Source organism: Sorex fumeus, unplaced genomic scaffold, assembly GCF_029834395.1.
Source record: "Sorex fumeus unplaced genomic scaffold, SorFum_2.1 ptg000008l, whole genome shotgun sequence".
In the NCBI taxonomy this organism is placed as follows: domain Eukaryota; kingdom Metazoa; phylum Chordata; class Mammalia; order Eulipotyphla; family Soricidae; genus Sorex; species Sorex fumeus.
Genome location: NW_026606065.1, coordinates 90,745,088 through 90,765,440, shown reverse-complemented (window position 1 = coordinate 90,765,440; position 20,353 = coordinate 90,745,088). Strand labels below are relative to the sequence as shown.

The 20,353-nt window shown below is 41.7% G+C and overlaps 1 protein-coding gene across 3 annotated transcripts in view; it reads left to right on the top strand.

The window, feature by feature from the left end:
• Positions 1–20,353, top strand: part of NBEA (neurobeachin) — a 663,869-nt gene that overhangs the window by 52,407 nt on the left and 591,109 nt on the right. The window lies entirely within an intron of this gene.

Genomic DNA, 20,353 nt, shown 5'->3' with positions numbered 1-20,353 from the left:
TTCATTCTCCCTCCCTTTGTTTTATGCATTTTCAAGAAGCAGCTCCCATCCTGCCATCAAGTAAACCTGTGTATAAGTGTTTCTTGAGTAACAAACTATGAACTCACCGTGTGTTTGCGCCCTGTGTAACTTTGGGACACTATTGGGATCTGTCCTCCCATTTGTATGTAAGGAAATGTAGTTCTGCTGACTCCAAGAACTGATGGACTCTAACTTACTGGTGTATCTTCTCGTGAGCATCCTGGAGCTGTGGCTGTCTCTGATCCTAGGGATGCAGGCAGGCAGTTGCCTATGACCAGTGGGCCTGTATGAAGATAGTTTGCTGACAATGCTGTGAAGATTGAGGGCCAGCTGGCCTGAAGAAACCCGGATTCTGCACGTTTTCTCATTTCAGGGATAACTGTCCTTTTTTAATTATTGTAATTTCTTTCATATGTATGTATATAGATAGATAGATAGATAGATAGATAGGTCCTTTTTTAATTATTGTAATTTCTTTCGTATGTGTGTATATAGATAGATAGATAGATCGATAGATAGATCGATAGATAAGATAGATACACATGTACTTAGTTTTTATACTTTTGAGTTTGTATGTAAGTTTTTTTTTTAAATAGAGCATTAAAATGTCTTCTTAGTTTGTAATATAAAAAAAACTTGCTTTGTTGCATCATTATATTTAATTTTTAATTTGAAATTTCTATTTTATTTTAAATTTATATTTTTATTAATTTTTTTACTTAATCACTGTGAGATATGCAGTTACCAACTTATGACTCAGTTTCAGTCATACAATGTTCCAGCACCCTTTATTTCTTTTAGAGAATCATTGTTTGAATCAAGCATTCCAACCTGCCATACCAAACTATTCCTCTTAAGAGCACTGCCATTGTTTGCTAGTATGGGCTATAAAGCATATTGTTTGGTATGAAGAAATGATGGGAAGCCGTCCAAATTAGTGCATTTTCCCTATCTCCTCCTTCCCTCCCACTAGCCCCTGAGTTTTTTCATAAATTACTGGGTAGGAAGAGTGCAGTGCTGAGTAAGTGTCGATGTATTCTCATCGAGAACTTTTTGTACCTCCTTTTCTTGCCACCCCATTAGCATCAGTCTGCTTTGTGAGCCACGGGAAGGGTTTTCCAACAAGGGAATTGGTCATGTTGCCATTTCCTCTCTTGTCTCTCTTGCTGGCAGATAGTCCAGTGCTTAGTGGTTTTGAGCCTCCGAGTTTACATAGGAATAGTTCCAGATTCAGCCCATGTCTCCATTACCACAGTGCTACATGTCTACTCATTTCAGTGGTCTGCCATTCATGGACTCACAGGGTATTTGTCCGTTCTTGTTATTATCTAAATCTGGGAGTTCTGATGAACTTTAAAGCAACCCTGGAACACCCATAGGGTTGTGTCCCATTTGGACATCCGTTTATCAGGCTGACTTCCATTGCTCTTCTGTTTGGACATATGGCCACAGAGTTGACCACTGCTCAGAAGTTAGTAAAAACCCAATTAGAGTAGCTCTTAACCTTTGTTTGGTTCTTCCATCATTGCTTAAAAATAAGTTCCTGTTTCCCAAGTGATGGCAAATTCCAGCAGCTTCTTTGTTCTCTTCAGGTTGAGAGAGAAAATGTTCTCTGCTTCTGAGATTTGCCTCCTCTCTTCCTTAGGCAGCAGAGTTTTGCACAAGACGTTTCTGTTTTATTTTAAAACCTTTCTGATCATTGCTTACCCCATTATAGTGTTTCTCTGTGATCATCCTTGATGTTATGGCTATTTTAGGCTTCAGGTCATTATATCTTTCAATCACAAGTGTATCTTCAGTTAATATCCAAACGCACAATGGTACATAGTCCTCAAATGGAAATTTCTAGTCTAAAACTTGAGTTGTTACTGGGTAATATAAACAGATTCTTTCCTTAAGCCCCAACTCCCCTTACAGTTCTTTCATACAGAGAATTTGAAGGACAGATAAGCAGTCTAGAATTGAGGTTCTCTTTCATTTTTGTGGAAAATGTTTTGAGCATTTATTACTTTAGCAGGGAAATGTGATATACAGCGGAAACATTTCCCATCCTGATATTCCCCATTCCTAATGTAATTAGAATAAAGAGATGCAGACACTTTGAGTAAAACCTGTTCAAACATACCCGTTCTCCTCGGAGCTTTAGCCTTAATTCTATCACTTTTATGTGTGGCCAGAGTAAACTTCTGTTAGGACTTAACCTATCGTTTGGTTTTATTATACTAGATAGAATGTGTCCCAGCCTAGATATAATGTACATTCCCATGAAACATTGACAGAGTACAATTTTTTTTATAACACTTGCTTAAATAGTTCAACATTTATAGCATATGTAGCTTGATATAAGTCATTACATATTTATATTTTCTCAGTTTCATTTCAGTTCATGTCAGGACTTTACCAGTGGGTTTGGGACACCCTACATAAAAGAGTCTGGTTTATTTTTGTTTTTCACCCCCTGACCATTTTACCCACTCTTAATGCAAATTTCACTTTGGTTTCTTCTTCAGGAATTTAACCAAGGGCTCCCAGCCCATTTGCATATCTCTTCTTGATGAATCTTTCTAGTTACTGTCTCACGACATTGTGGAAAAAGTTTTCCACTATAATTTCTACTATTTGGCTTTTAAGAATATTCCCCACGTTGTGGGTAAATGGGCTTGTTGTCATTTTAACATTGAGGGATTAACAAGGGGTTTCTTTGGCCACCAAGCTTTTGATTTGCTGAATTAAAATCTTTGTTTTTAATTGTCTTTTATTTTTCACATTTCTAAATAACCAGTTAAAAATTACCATCTTGGGGCTGGAGCAGTAGCACAGTGGGTAGGGCGTTTGTCTTGCACGCGGTCAACCCGGGTTTGATTCTCAGCATCCCATCTGGTCCCCTGAGCACGCCAGGGGTAATTCCTGAGTGCAGAGCTAGAAGTAACCCCTGTGCATCGCCTGGTGTGACCCAGAAAGCAAATAAAATAAAATGAAATAAAATGAAATAAAATAAAAATTACCATCTTGCTGGTATTAATGCAGTGATTCTTTCCTTTTTGTTTTATTTTACCCCTTAACAGCCTTTCCAGTTTTTTGGTTATAACTTCTCTGCATCTTCCCGTTCTCTATTAATTAACCTAATGCTCTTATTAGATCCAGTAGGGTGGTGGGTGAAGCAAAATTAGAAAACTTACTGACCTGTTCTCTTTCCTACCAATAGATTACATCGGGTTCCCAAATGAAATGGTGCCTCCCATCATTATGACACTTCTGACCTAGGTGATCTGTGTATGCCACGGAACCTGGCCTTCCTAAAGCTGTCTGCCAGGACTTGCGTGTGATTCACATCAGCTGCTTCCTTTGGGGTGTTTGGCCTCTTTCCGTAAGAATGACCTTTTGTATATCTGGATCACAAAGAGCCATCTGTGACTGTTCTATAGAGAGCTATATCACTATGGAGCTCATGTGTCAATTCAGATATGCTTTTCCACTTTGCAGTATTCACAACCAAAGCCACTCCTATATTAGTCACGCTCGGTCTATTTTAGTATAGATGCTACAGGAAGTTCTTGATACTGATTCACAAAAAAGAACGATTCCTTCACGCTATAACCCTGCACATTTAGTACTTTCCTTTTTTGCCCTCCTCCAATGTTGAGTGCCTTTTTTTTTTCTTCCCCAATGTGGCTAGAGGTTTTTGCGTTAGGGTTTCTGTTTTCCCTGAATAATTTTCCCTTTAGGACATGAGGTTTATATAACTGGTTAAATCTCTGACTGAAATCTGAGTTTGGTCTAGCATAAAGTGTCTTTCAGCACTCTTTTTAATTTAGTTGTTATAAGTACAATAAGGAAGAAATGATAAATTTTCCTTTTTCCTTATTAGTTTCCTTATTAGTTTCCGTATTAGTTTCCTTATTAGTTTGAATTTCCTTACTCTTCCACTGACCCAGGTCTCTGGGAATTGGAACCATCTCTAAATTTGTTAACTTTGTACTAACTGTAGTTAAAGGTACTACACCATAGAATGTGTGAGCATTGACTATTTAGGAATCAGGATTCACCCCATGCCCTCCCCCTTCCTCCCCTCACCCCAAATGCTTTTATTCTTTCTGGGTTTCACTCAGTCAGAGCTATCCCAAGAAGAGTCAGACTAGTGGTAATAAAGGAGCATTAATCAGGGGTCTTGTACATGGTGCTAGTTTAGAGGTAACTATATATCAAAACTTAAGAACCAACACTATTATAAACATGTCATCCAAGCTATAATGTCTCCATTTAAAAAAAGAGTTTGCTCAAGAGGCAGGGTGGGGAGTGGGATGGAGCCTTTGAGACATTAGGGAGACTGTTAGTGGTCATGATTTAAGAGATGGAAGCTTGAATGCTCCAGACTATGATTAACAGAGTAACAGCTTTGTCAGTATGCCTAAGTAAGTATATTTTAGCAAATTTCACTTCTCTGCCACCATCTACAATTTTACCATCAGTTCTCGTGTCTGTTCCGCCTCATACCTACTCTTCCATCTCATACCTTCTTCCCCCCTCCCCATAACACCAAGCATTTAACTAACATTGTCTGGAGACGATGTTAGAACCTATATGTTAAGGGCTTCCCCAAAATTGTTCCCTTGAAGACAATCACAAGTTCAGCTTGTTGCTCAAGTTTCTAAGAAATTGTAGATTGAAGGTCTCAACAACCCCCTCATTGGTTTGCAGGGTTGTTCACAGAACTCTGATATCATTTTTACTTATCTTGGGACATGAAGGAAATTATCCAGTGTTCCTCTGATTATTTCAATTATATATTGATGGGGGAAAAAACAAAGAACAAACATCAGGCAGGTTGATCAAAGAAAAATTAAGGAGGGGGCCAGGGAGATGGTATAGGAGTTTGTGCAAGCCTTGCACATGCCTAACCTAGGCTCCATCACCAGCATATATGGTATTCTAAATGCCAGCAAGTGTATCTCTGGAGGTCCCGAATGCTGCTTGGTGGTCCTCGTGATCCCTTGCACTTGTGGGACTAAGCAGCATTGCATCCATCAGTTGTAGCATTAACCAAATAGCCAAATTGGCTGAGAATTGCCAGGAGTGGTTACCAGATCCGTTCAGCACTCCCCGGAGTGACCCTTCCCCCTAAAAAGGAGTTCATTAATTACATCTGTAGAGTGTGAGTGACCACAACAACCTAGTAACTCACTCTGTGCTGCTGGAGAAGCCATCTGTCTGTAAGCAAGATTAGTTAGAGCAGAGGATATTGTTGGGAAAGGAGGAAATAGACCCCAGGGAGGCTACCAAAGAAAGCAGAATAAAAACAAGGGTATGCAGATTTAAATTGGGTAAGATCTTTCAGAAGTAAATATAAGAGATGTTTATGTGTAAATCGCCTGTCTTTATAAAGGCCACATTTGCATCTCTTGCATTGAGGGTTACTTCCATGAAATTGACCTTTACTCAAAGACCTATTTTGTAGTGGCACGTTTTCTGCATTTACAAGATTATTGATTATTTTAAAAGGTATAATTTAGGAATTGTCAGATAGATGATAGGGCAAGGAGTAAGAAAATATTCTGGATATTTGAAGCACTCAGATTCAGAAGCTCTTGGAATCTAGTTTAAGATTTTTATTTTTGGAGGCTTTATTAACACAAAGGTGTATTTTTCTGTGTTGGTGTGTTCTTGAGTATTGCAGAAAGATTTGCCTCAGAGAGTTAAGAAGTTAGAGTTGATTGTAAAGTTCAAGTCCATGAGTTCGAGTCTTTCCCCAATGTCCAGGTCACTTCTCTCACCTGTGTTCAATGCCACCCATCCTGTCGCTTGATGCTGGGCCAATCAAAGTTCTACTTCCTAGGTAAATTATATTTCTTGTCATCTGTTCACTTTCAGCACGCGATGCCCTGGTCTTGTCCCCATCCTGTTCTGGAAAGTGAATATCCAGTATTCACTTTCCTAGTTTGCAGTCTTGTTGCTGGGCCTCTCTTGGACTGTACCTTGAAATCTCAGTTTTTCTTAGTCACTGGCCATCACCATGTGCATGTGGGCGATATTCCTGTTCTTTCTCAAGCTCTGACTGATTCTGCATCTGTTGGGAGGAAGGGAGAGCAGGACAGGAGAGAAGAAGGAGAAAAGATGAGAGGAAGAGGAAGGAAGAGAAAGAAGAGGGGAGAAGAGAAGGAGAGGGGGGCTGGTGACAGGGAGGGAGGGAGAGGGAGAAGAGAGAGCAAGCTTGGGTGGGTCTTCCTTTTATTTGTTCTAATTTACCGTCCTTAGCAATCCCAGAATTCAATGGGCAAGATTTAAATTGACCAACTAAATTGCGTAGTTCACCAGGTGCTCCACCCTTTAACTCCCACTCTGTTAGCCTAATTACAGAGACATGATTGATTATGAGCTGGCAGACTAGAATTACCTTAAGGACATTGGTGGTGAAGGATATTTGGCACTTTTGTGGTGCTGCAGTAGAGTGACTGCACACACAGACCCCAAAGGGCGTTTGCCTTGCACGCAGCCAACTTGGCCGACCCGAGTTCGATTCTTCCGCCCCTCTCGGAGAGCCCGGCAAGCTACCGAGAGTATCTCGCCCGCACGGCAGAGCCTGGCAAGCTCCCTGTGACGTATTCGATATGCCAGGCACAGTAACAACAAAGTCTCCAATGGAGACGTTACTGGGCCCGCTCGAGCAAATCGACGAACAACGGGTGGGCCTTTACCTTTACCTTTTAAACATGTTACCTTAACTAGAACACAATTGAAAAAAAGTTTCCTTAAAGTGAAGAAATTTAATAATCGGACAATTATTGATGCAGGAGTGGTGACAGCGCATTTGTGTTGGTTCACGGTGGCAGGTTGTTTGGTATTCTCAAGAATTAAAAATACTGAATAATAAAGATGCTCAGACTCAGAGTTAGAAAGTAGAGTTAGAAAATAAAAAAGTTTTTTGGAAAATAGAACAGAAAGAAACTCCCCAGTTTGGGAGAAGCTTGGCATAGGACTAAATAAATGTGGCTTGGGGTGTGTGTGTGTGTGTGTGTGTGTGTGTGTGTGTGTATGTGTAAGGATTTTACAGAGTGGTCTAGCTAGTTTAGGACCTTTTAGGTTCTCTATTTGCCCAAGTATTGCTCACTATCTTTTGGTCTTATGTGAGGCAAAGGTCTGGAGCAAAATGTATGATCTTGGGGAGTTGTTAACTTCTCATTAGTCAGAAAGAACCAGGAATCTGCAGGAATGTGAAAAATGTAGGATGAAGACAACTAAAATGGAGTTATTCAGCATCTGGCAATGGAAAACTGAGGCTTCTTTATTATTGTATATTAGAAATTTTTATATTTCAGAATCAGAGTCACTGTCACTGTCCTCCTGTTGTTCATTGATTTGCTTGAGTGGGCCCACTAACGTCTCCATTTTGAGACTTGTTGTTACTGTGTTTGGCATATTGGATACGTCACGGGTAACTTGCCAGGCTTTGCCGTGTGGGAGACATACTCTCGGTAGCTTGCCAGGCTGTCCGAGAGGGGTGGAGGACTGAACCCGGCTCGGCCAGGCTGTCTGCGCGCAAGGCCCTACTGCTGTGCTATCTCTCCAGCACACAGAATCAGAGTAATATTTAAAACAACAAGTTTAACATTTAGGAAATGAAATCGTTACAATGAGAAAAAAACAAAACAAAACAAAAATATGTTTGAAAATTGGCTTCTCTCAGCATGATAAACTAAAAGCCTTTTTTATAAAATCAGGCACCAAATGTGATCTTTTGTCACCACTATTACTCAGACTGATTCAGCATCTGGTGGGAGGAAGGGAGATATTGGAAATCCTAATCACAGCAGTTAACCAAGAAAAAGAAATGAAAAGAATTCAAAACACTCTCTCTACCTGACCATGATGACATAACATGCATCAAAAGTACTAAAGAACACTTAACAACTATTTTTAAAAAGTATTTTTTTTGGGGGGTATGGTGTTGCCAGCAGGTCAGTCTGTACCTGTGAGGCAAGTGCATCAGCAGCCTGATGGCACCATCAGACTGTCAGATACCCCCAAATTGCTGCTGTGCCTTTGGCCAGACCCCAAAAACTTGGGGCGAAGTTTACCAAGAAAGTAAACGGCCAGAAGTTAGGTATGTGGGAGACACACCCACAAACCACCTCCAGCTATACATTGGAGGCATGGCCTCTCTGGTTCCTGATCAAACTGCTTAATAGCCATGATCCCAGAGACTCAGAAACAAATCTCGAAACCCAAAAGCTTTTGGCAGAAATGCATCCTGTTCCTGCAGTAGGTTACTGGCGCTGGGCCAATCCAGGTGGGAATAGATTTTGGGCCTTAGCCTGTTCCCCCTGGTGGCCCAGTGACCGCCATCCTCCAGAGGCCACAGGACAGTCAGGTTTTGACCTGCAGTGATGAGACATGCTGGGCCTCACCAGATGGGGTGGAACCAGCCCTTTCCTCCCCATCCCAATGAGACCCCGAGTCGCCACCTACAAATGGCCTCTCTGGCTCCTGATCAAGGAGATTAACGGCCATGATCCCAGAGACTCAGAAACAAATCTCGAAACCCATCGGTTTTTGGCAGAAATACATCTGGACCGCATACAAGGTGACTGCCGCCTCAGGGCTTATTGGAAAGCCAGGTATGAGCCAGCGGAGATGGGGCAACTGCAGTTTCATGGGAAGGGTAACGGTACCAGCTCGTCCTTTATGCCCGAGGTCACAAGTTGCCCCCAACGAGCGGCTCTCAGGCACGGCCATAGCTCTAGAGGCAAAAGGACTTAGTCCAGAGCCTGACAGCTTGCGGCAGAAAAGTGAATGGACCATGCGTTCAACTATGATGGCATGCCTCCCCAGGAGGGAAAAGGTGTTGCTCCCTGCCACCTTTTTCCTATGACATAACATGCATCAAAAGTACTAAAGAACACTTAACAACTATTTTTAAAAAGTATTTTTTTGGGGGGGGTATGGTGTTGCCAGCAGGTCAGTCTGTACCTGTGAGGCGAGTGCATCAGCCAGGCAGCAAGGTGGCTGCCGCCTCAGAGCTTATGGGAAAGCCAGGTATGAGCTTGTGGTGATGGGGCAACTGCAGTCTCATGGGAAGGGGGGCGGTACTGGCTCATCCGTCACACCCTACTGAGGTCACGAGTTGCCCCCCAGGAGTGACTCTCCTGTACAGCAAAAACACCAGATGCACAGACTCCAATCTTGTAATGATCTGGCTCTTTGCAGAAATCCAAAATTATTATATGACATTACATGATTTTCATACCAGGTATAGAAAGCAAAGTATTTCACAATGCCTTTTCAGCAATTCTGATTGTTGGGTGGGAAGTTCTGAAAATTAATGGTGCATCTTTTGTCGAAATAATGAATGTAATCAAATTAGAGAAGAGTTAAGTGGAAATCATCTGCCTCACAGGCCTTGGGAGGGGTGGGAGGGCGGGTATATTGGGGTTCTTGGTGGTGAAAAATGAGTACTGGTGAAGGGAAAGGTGTTTGATTATTGTATGATATACTGAAAGCTTTGTAACTTTTCCCACAGTGATTCAATAAATATAAGAAAAAATAAAATTATGAAGGAAAAAAAGTATTTTTAAGCTTCTTTTACAGATCAAGATCACGATCATCCTGTCATTTGTCAACTGCCTTGAGCAGGCCCCAGTGATGTCTCCTTCATCCTAGCCCTGAGATTTTAAAAAGTGGCATATTCAAGGCTCTTCCAGGGTTGGGAGGATGAGACCCATCATTGTTACTGGTATTTGGCATATTTGGTATGCCACGGGGAGTTTGCCAGACTCTGCCGTATGGGCAGGTTACATGCGGTAGCCTGCCAGTTTGTCCAGAGTAAGAATGAGGTAATAAGATGTTGCAGCCGTGCACTTCCGGGAGCTGGGTTTTATAGTCTCTGGGTCTTGGCCATTGATGGGATTACACGGTGCTGGGGCGCAGTTGGTGGGTGTGACCCCTGCCTACTGGAAGATGGAGGATCTGGGTGGAGGATACTCAGCCCTGATCCGAGCAGGCTTGGAGATCTCAGCCCTGGGACCTGCATGTCTTTGTTCCTCTGTTGGTACCTTCATGCGTGTGGAGAGTGGTCTCAGCATGGTGGTGCCTGGTTCTGGAGGTCTTCGGCTGCTGGAGCTCTGCTCGGGGCGGGGAGGGAAACTCAATTCGCCCCCCTCCAAGGGGCCCTGGCGAGGAGAGCCAGGCGCAGGGGCAGGAGACTCTGCGCTGTTCTCTTCCGGGAGCTGGGTTTTAGTCTTTTTATGTCTATTATCTTTTACAGATAATAGACATAAATAAACCTCTGTTAAAATAAGGTTTAGTCTACAAAATCAACATGCAAAAATAATGTTGCATTTTTGTATGTAAACAGTGAACTAGAAGTTTTAGAAATCCAGTTTGCAGTGTCTCCTAAAGCAATCAAGCAAATAGGAATCAACAAAGAAAATGAAAAGAGTTTAACTCTGAAAAGAAATAGAAACCGGGGGAATGGGACAAACATCCCAGGTTCATGGATTTAAAGAATTGACACTGTTAGAGAATGAAAGGTTAAAGAACTGACACTGTTAAAATTAGCACTATTATAAAGACAAAACCTTGATTTGAATGCTATTTTTCAAGAATGTAGAAAAGCTATTTCTAAAATTTGAATTGACCCCACTACCCCTCCCCACAACTCCTCTCCCCACAATAGCCAAAACAGTTCTGGAAAGGAAAAAAAAAGAATATAGGAAGCAATATTCCCTAACTTTCCATTTGAATTACACTATAAAACTATGGTAATCAAAACAATGTGGTAATAGAATACAAGCAGATTTTCAGATTAATAGACTAGAATCAAGAATACAGAGATAATCCCCTAGATATATGGATAGTCAATTTGCTACAAAGAACTCAAGGGTTTAAATAGAGACAAGAAATGGTGTAACTTGGGAAATAACTCAAAGGACTGGAGTACATTTTGTGCTTGTGGGAGTGCTGGGGTTCAGATGCCTCACACAACATCATCCCTGATTATCCACCGAGGAGTAGCCCCGGAACACAGCTGGTACCCTCTCCCTTCACTCATTCCCGCTTCACAGAAAACGAACAACAACAACAAAAAAAGCAAAGACAAAAAAAAAAGACAAGAGTTGGTGCTGGTAAAACTGGATTGTTACATAAAAAATAAGTGAAATTAAACCACTATCTTAAACTGTGCTTGAATGTTAAGATGGGTTAATGATTTAGATGCTAAATCTCAAAGTATACTGAAGAAAATATATGCAAAATGCTCCTTGTTACTGGTGTCAGAGGTGTGATTTGACTCCTTTTGGCAAGCAAAATGAAAACCAAAAAATTGGATTACATCATTATGTAAATGCTGCACTGCAGCAGAAACTATCACTGAAACAAAAAGACATTCTGTTTCTCTCAGAAAGAAAATCATTCAGACAACATACATAGACAAAAGGCATATATACAAGGTATAGAAAAAAATGGAGGAAGGGTTGAACAAATATCTCTGTATAGAAGACATACATCTTACCAACAGGTACTTGAAAGAAATGCTTGCAATAAAGGAAATGCAAATGAAAACAGCAACTATCTGTCCCTTCACACCAGTATGAAGGGCATATATAAAACAGCTCCCCCCCCAATCAAAACAGAAGCCCCCTCACCAAAAATGGTAAACAAAAACATATACTGGCAGGTATTTGGAAACAAAATCCATTTTGTTTCAATGGCAGTGTAAACTGGTTTAATCTCTGTGAAATCTCAAAAAATTAAAAGTAGAATTACAATGTGACTAGTCTTCAATTCCCTGTCTAGAATTGAATTCTAGAATTGTATCTATCCTAAGAACACAAAACTGCTAATATAGAAGGATTTCTTTGTGTGCATGTTGATTCTGGTGCTATTTAAAATATCCTAGATATGTAAAAAACAAATATATCATAACAGACGAGTCAATAAAGACAATCTGGCACATACAAACAAAATAATACTCAGTTGTAAGAAAATATGAAATCCAGCTTTTGACTGCAAACATGGAACTAGAGTGACTCTTGTTGAGTGACATAAGTCAGAAGGAGAAACACAAACCAGCCTGGTGACTTCTCAATAACTAAGGAATGAGCTTCTATACAGTAAGCCAGGAGTTCTATTTCTTGGTATCTAACCCATGGGCGTCAAAATGCTCTTAAAAAAAAAAAACCTTTGTGCATCTATCTTCACTGTGGTACTATTCATAATCGCCAAGATCTGGAAATAACCCCAGGTACCAAGAATAGACCACTCCCCAGCTATAAAAAAAAGATAAAATACAGTTTTCTGTTATGTGATGGGCTGGAGCGATAGCACAGTGATAAGGCATTTGCCTTGCACGCGGTCGGCCTGGCCGACCCAGGTTTGATTCCTCTGCCCCTCTTGGAGAGCCTGACAACTACCGAGAGTATCTCACCTGCACAGCAAAGCCTGGCAAGCCGTGACGTATTCAATATGCCCAACACAGTATCAACAAGTCTCACAATGGAGACGTTACTGAACTCTCTCGAACAAATTGATGAACAGTGGGAGGACAGTGCTACAGTGCTGTCATGTGAATGGAATTGGAGGAAAACAAACAAAAGACAAGAGTTGGTGCTGGTGAATCTAGATTGTTACATAAAAAATGAATGGAATTAAATCACTCTCCTAAACTGTGCTTGAATATGCTTTAAACTTTGGGAAGGCAGTTGCATTTAATCTCCCTCACTGACTTTATTCTGCGTTATTTTCTTAGTTTAAGGTCATTTCATAGAAATTGCATAAAGTTCCATTTCTTTTTCTTTTTCTTTCTTTTCTTTTTCTTTTTGGATCATATCCGGCGATGCACGGGGTTACTTCTGGCTCTGCACTCAGGAATTACTCCTGGTGGTGCTCGGGGGACCATATGGGATGCTGCGAATCGAACCTGGGTTGGCCGCATACAAGGCAAACACTCTACCCGCTGTGCTATTGCTCCAGTCCTAAAGTTCCATTTCTGAATTTGAAAATATAGTTTGGAGATACCTTGCCTCTAAGTTGGGGTGTTTGATTTTAAAGTTGAGCACGCCAAGTGACATAAGATATCAGAGGCCATTGAGGATAGAGCCTAAAGTTACTGGAAGATGAGAGGTCAGGGTTGGGAGAAGAAAAGAAGTTGGCTGTGAAAAATGGTGGCGGACTTAACTTAGAAGACTGAATAGGGGCTCGAGTGATAGTATAGCAGGTAAGGTGCTTGCCTTGGCCACAGTGAGTGTGACCCCCAGACAAATCTAACTAGGGATTAGGGCACTTTCAGTATTTGCTCCATCCCTGCCTCTATCCCTCACTCCCTCCTTCTTTTCCTCCCTGCTTCCCTCTTTTCCTTCTTTCATACCTTCCCTTCATTCCTAATGTAAAATTCACATTATATGTAATTCACCACTGTGACCATTCTGCAGTGCATGCTTGAATGGCTTTTCCTATTTCCGTGTTGTTTAAACATCACATTCTTTGATTAGAGAATAATTGCTCGTCAGCTCAGAAGGACTCTCCCATCTACTCATCCCTCCTCCCCTTGGGTGATTTTCCTATTTTAAGTGGAATCAGTTGGGGTCTATCCTGACATGTTTGCTCCGTATCTCCCCGCTGAGTAGGTTTCTATGGTTGCAAATAAGAAGGTTGGGTGTGTTTGCAACACTTCATTCTTTCTAAGACTCTGAACCATACTTTTGTTTCATGGTTTGCATAGGTATGGCGTTAAGAAAGACACATACTGGATACTTCCACTTATCTATGACATGTAGAATAACAGGACAAAGGTAGTAAAAGTTGGGGATACCTCCATCACCTTGGTCCCTGGGTTGTAGAACTGAAGATAGGGAGGAAAGAAATTGAAAAGTGGAGGGCAAGTAAGAAAATCAAGGGCAGAGGGCAAAGGTTTCAGGCTATTCACAGTGTAGAGACATTCCTAAATTGCAGAGCCAGCAAAACTGAAAGCATGGGATCCCCACTACAAGGTCTAGGTCAAGACAATAGACTGGAGGGTGGGAGGAAACCTGAGGGCACTGGTGGAGGGAACTTAACACAAGTGATAGGATTGGTGTTGGAGTATTGTTTAGCAGAAACTCAAGTATGATCACCTTCTAAATAACACTTCTTCAATTAAAATAAATTTAGTTTTCTAGGTTCTCAGCCTTTTAACTGTTTTCAATGGGCATTACCTTGAGGGCATAAAAATCGATATAGTACTGGGACCTATCATCTCTAAGCTTCCAATATGCCTCTATACTGTTTTTTTTGAATTCCTTATTGTCTTGCAGATACTTTTAAAAATGTCCATCTCTTATTCCCAGCAGGTGTATAGTCAGTTTTTCTGAGGAACTAAAATAATTTATTTAGACAGTGTTTATTGAATGGCAAATACGTGCCAGGTGCTGGAGGAAGCTGTATGAAACTGATAAAAATTTTGATCCTAGAAGGCTATACTTGTGGAACATGTGCTGTGAAATAAAAAAAAACTTAAAATGCAGAGTATATCAGGAGCTTTATATGGAGAAAATAATGTTCAGACAGAGGAAAGAGTTCAGGGGAATTGAGATTATTATTATTATTATTATTATTTTTGCTATTTGGGCCACACCCAGCAATGCTCAGTGGTTACTCCTGGCTCTGCACTCGAGAATTACTCCTGGTGGTGCTCGGGGGACCATATGGGATGCCGGAGGTCAAACCTGGGTTGGCCGCATGTAAGACAAACACCCTACCACAGTGCTATTTCTCCAGCTCCTTGAGAATTATTTTAAGTAAAATAGTTTAGGAAAGCTCTTGTTGATATAGGACATCTCGGGGGACTTGAAGGGAAAGAGCTATCTGGATACTGAGGTAGAGGAAACAGTAAGTAGAAAGACCATGAAGCGTGAGTGGAGAGTTTTAGGACTGTATGGCTGCAGCACTAGATTAGTAGGTGAGAACGGATATATCTTGGCAAATGGTAACAGTTGGATTTTTCATAGAACTCACTTGGGAAGCCATGTTGTGTTTTGAGCAGAGTAGAAGCATAATCTGCATAGCTCTTATATTCCATGTGTTAAAAATATTGAGAATAAACCCTAGATCTTGAAGGTAGGGTCGGAGAAATCCTTGTCAAGGTTCTTGCCGTTTCCCAGGCTTGAAAGATAATTTCAGATAATTAGAAATGGATCAGATTATATGCACATATGTGCATATGATGTACTTGTATATATATTGCATACATATAGGGAGTGATAGCACAGTGGTGTGGCGTTTGCCTTGCACGTGGCCAGCCCGGTCGATCTGGGTTCGTTTCCTCCGCCCTTCTCGGTCAGCCCAGCAAAGTACCGAGAGTATCTCGCCTGCATGGCAAAGCCTGGCAAGCTACCCACGATGTATTCATATTGATGAACGTTGTTCATCAACTTGCTCGAGGGGGCACCAGTAACGTCTCCATTGTGAGACTTGTCGTTACTGTGTTTGGCATATGGAATACACAACGGGGAGCTTGAAGGCTTTGCCCTGCGGGCGGGATACTCTCTTGCGGGGCTCGCCGCATGCAAGGCAAAATATATGTTAAATTCATAAACTAAATACACAGATTTTAGCACGTACATATATTAAAATATATAGGTATATTAAATAAATCCTTTTTTTTTCTTTTTGGGTCACACCTGGTGATGCACAGGGTTTACTCCTGTTTCTGCTCTCAGGAATTACCTCTGGCAGTGCTCAGGGGACCATATGGGATACTGGGATTCAAACCCGGGTTGACCGTGTGCAAGGCAAATGCCCTACTTGCTGTGCTATCATTCCAGCCCAAAATAAATACTTTTTTAAAGGTGCAGCTAACAATTTGATACATATCAGGGTGTGAACTTGTGAGGTAAAAAAAAAGTCAGGAATGATTCTGGAGTTTTTGATCTGCATCCCCGTCAGAATGGGGAGTTGCTATGAATTGAGAGTGGAATTTTAAATAGTGAAGTGGTGAAACAGTTATATTGGAAAATAAATAGGATTGGGAATGTAGAATGACAGAGAAGCTGGTTTAACTTTCTTATTTATAAATGGAAGGAGATTAATAGCACAGCGGTAGGGCCTTTGCCTTGCACGCAGCCAACATGGCCGACCCGAGTTCAATTCCTCCGCCCCTCTCGGAGAGCCCGGCAAGCTACCGAGAGTATCTCGCCCACACGGCAGAGCCTGGCAAGCCACCCGTGACGTATTCGATATGCCAAACACAGTAACAACAAAGTCTCCGATGGAGACGTTACTGGGCCCGCTCGAGCTTGAGAAAATCTTAATTGTTAAACTATTATTTTATAATGTTCATGGGGACGAAAACCTTTATTTATCCTGTGAGGTTTAGGTCTGGCAGATTCAAAGATAAAGGCAGTTTAAAAGGAGCAAAGGAATACTAAATTTTTTGTGCGCACACACCCACACACACACAAACACACACATGCACATATATATCATTCAATGTTTATTGTAGTTTATGTCATGATTGCAATAATCTAAACGTGTATTTATTTTGTTTTGGTTTTTCGGCCACATCTGGGCAGTGCTCAGAGCTTCCTCCTAGTTTCGGGTCACTCTGGGTGGGCTCAGAGGATCATATTGGATGCCAGGGATTAAATCTGGGTAAGGAAAGCACCTCAGCTGCTATATTAATCTCTTTAGTCGCAACATTTATGTTGGGGTATACAGAGTTACTGCATTTTCTCTGCCATTGTCTTTTTTTCATTTTTAATCTGCTTCTTCATTCCTCTCCCATTCTCTTCCTCCGTTGCCTGTTAATCTCAGTTCTGCAGCCCAAGGTCAAGGATTTGACATTATTTATTAGGACTATTCCTTTGTTTTGTTTTTCTGTATATCATAGATGAGGGAAGTCATTCAATATTAACTCTCTGACTTTCACTGTAGTGGCATTTCTTAAAAGTCGCAGCAAACTAAAAAGATTTGATCTTTTCTGACAGCTCTGTAATATTCCATTGTGTAAGGCCTTTGACATAATATGAGCATGTAGGTGCTTGCCTTGTATGCAGCAGAGCCCAGTTCAATTCTTAGACCTGTGTGTCATCCCCCAAGCACTGCCAGGGCTACTGGACACTGCCTGGTATAGCCAAAACCTTCTTAAGTGAAAAAAACCGAAATCTCATTTTACGTATATATAAACCATGACTTTGATCTGCCATTGGACATTAATCCGTGCCCCTTCATCTGTCACTGGACATGTGGATTGTGTCCATATCCTGGCCATTATGCTTCTCACTGAAATATATTTTTTACTTAATTGGACGGAGTATACAGAAAATAGGTAAACTTAGAATTTACAGATACTTCTTGAGTAAGTAAAGAGGTTAAGAACGTCAAAGGATAATACTTTGTGGGAGTGCATTAGGAACAAAATGCAGTGAGAATAAAAGAAAAGATTTCTTTTAGTAAAGTTTCTCTGCGTTGACTCATTTTGTGTTGGGTCATAATCTCCAGTGATAAAAGTTTGCTCTTCTCATCTGAGGAAAGGGAAATGTCTGTCCTACGTTTAGGCCAATAGGGAGAATGCACTGAACTCTTCATATGTATGCTCAGTCTTAATTGCCTTCAGTTTGAAATAATACCTGTATAAAAATAGTTTAATTGGGGTGCAAATCGGGGTGCAAATCCTGATCCCCTTTAATATAAATTATTGACTATTTTGAATAAGTTATGTTCTTTTCTGTTGATACTTAATTTTTAAACATTAACGCTTTTTTAAAATTAATTTATTTTTTGTATAAGTGAGACATCATGAGGTACAGTTACAGACTTACAAATTTTTGTGCTTGGGTTTCAATTATACAATGTTCAAATACCCATCCCTCCACCAATGCCCATTTCCCACCACCACGGATCCCAGTATCCCTCCCACCCCCCACCCCTCCCCCCCTTCCCACCCTGCCTCTATGACAGGGCATTCCCTTTTGTTCTCTCTTATTGGGAGTTGTGGTTTGCAAAAGAGGTGATGGGTGACAATCATGTTTGGTCTATATTCTACTTTCAGCATGCTTCTCCCATCCTGGGAGGATCCTCCCAACACCCTTTATTTGGTGCTCCCTTCTCTATCTGAGCTCCCTTTTCCCTTAGCATGTGTGGTTGGCCTCCAAGCCATGGAGTAAAATTCCGGCCATTCTTGGGTGTTAGTCTCCTATTTTGTTACTTTATGTTCCCCAGATGAATGCAGTCTTTCTGTGTCTATCCCTCTCTTTCTGACTCATTTCGCTTAACCCGATACTTTCCATGTAGTACCACTTGTATGTAAATTTCATGACTTCGTCTTTTCTAACAGCTACATAGTACACGGCATTCTGAATTTTATGAAGACAACATTTGTTGATAGAATAGCATTAAAGCAAAGAGCTTTGTAAAGCAAACAGATGATCTAATAAAAATTGTTGCTAGTGATTTTTATATGTAGCTCTATAGCACTGCCCTCCCGTTGTTCATCGATTGCTCGAGCCGGCACCAGTAACATCTCCATTGTGAGACTTGTTGTTACTGTTTTGGCATATTGAATACACCATGGGGAGCTTGCCAGGCTCTGCCATGGGTTTTTATATGTAGTTTTAATTAAAGATAAAGGAAAACTATGCAATAAACTTCGTAACTGCTATGGCAAGTACTTCTAGTACTATATTGAATAGAAGTGGTGAGAGTGGACAACCTTGTCTTGTGCCTGATCTTAGGGGGAAATCCTTTAGTTCTTCCCCATTGAGAATAATGCTTGCCTTGTGCTTGTGGTAGATGGCTTCAACTATATTGAGGAAATTCCCATTTTATGGAGAGTTTTTAAACATGAATGGGTGCTGGATCTTGTGAAATGCTTTCTCTGCTTCTCGGTATGATCAGGGGTTTTTAATCTTTTTTTTTTTTTTATTAATATGGCGTGTTCGGGCTAGAGCGATAGCACAGTGGGTAGGGTGTTTGCCTTGCACGCAGCCAACATGGCTGACCCGAGTTCAATTCCTCCACCCCTCTCGGAGAGCCCGATAAGCTACCGAGAGTATCTTGCCCGCATGGCAAAGCCTGGCAAGCTCCCCATGACATATTCAATATGCCAAACACAGTAACAACAAGTCTCACGATGGAGATGTTACTGGGCCCACTCGAGCAAATAAGTGAACAATGGGAGGACTGTGACTGTGACCATGGCGTATTCAAAAAATAAATACTAATGCCGCGGCATTCTCTCTTGCTGCCTGCATTTGGTGGTCTCCCACCCTGGGACTGCCAGTGGCGATGAGTGGATGAAGGAGGGAACGAAGGCCAGGCTGGTTGGTATCAGTTGTAGTTTATTCCAATCTCTTCTCCATTCCACTTCCTCATCTCTCCTGCCCACTCTCACTGCCATAGTTATATCCCAAATCAGAGGGGTTGGGGCAACAATTGCACGTAGGTGTGGTCATACTGGACTCCATGCCAGGCTGTTTTCACTTGGGGCACTCCGGAGGGGGCAGTTGAGAGCCCCCCCACCCCAAGGGATCCAGCCCTGGCAGCTGACATCCACTACCCACCAGCCGCCACGCTCTAGGCCGCTGTTTGGACTGTGCGGCTGCAAATTATAAGACACTTTCTATCCATTTTCCATAATTACCACACCATGTTTGATGGGGTTCAGATAGTAGGCAACAAATTTGGAGAGAAATATATATACATATATATATATATTTTATATCTTGATGAGCCTGGCAGGCCACCGGGTGTCACACCCACACGGACATAGCCTGGCAAGCTTCCCGTGGCATGTCCGATGTTCAAAAGCAGTAACTATAACAGGTCTGATTCCTCTGGAAGAAGAGTTGTTAAGAAAGACGAGTTCGGAGAGGCTGCTAAATATCAGGGTTGGGAAGAATAGAGACGTTAACTGGTGCTATTTCAATACATCTAGGTACAAGGGGATTACAGTGATACAATGATCACCCTCAGGCAGAGTCTCCTGCCCACATGCCTGGCTGCCTTTACCAGGGCCTCCTGAATGGGGGTGGGTTGAATTTCCCTCTCGACCCCGAGCCCCGGTAGCTGAAGACCTCCGGAACCAGCCACAACTATGCTTGAGACTGCTCTCCACACACTCAGACAAGCCTCATGCATGAAGGAACCGGCAGAGGAACCCAGGTGTGCGTGATCCGGGCCTGAGATTTCCAAGCCTGCTCTGATCGGAACTGGGCCTCCTCCACCCAGATCCTCTCTCTTCCAGTAGCTAGACAGTTGCATTCACCATCTGCCCCTGGCACCGTGTAATCAGATCATCCGCCAAGATTCTGAGACTATAAAACAAACTCTCGGAAGTTTGTCTATTTCAAGCTTATTGTCTAGTTCT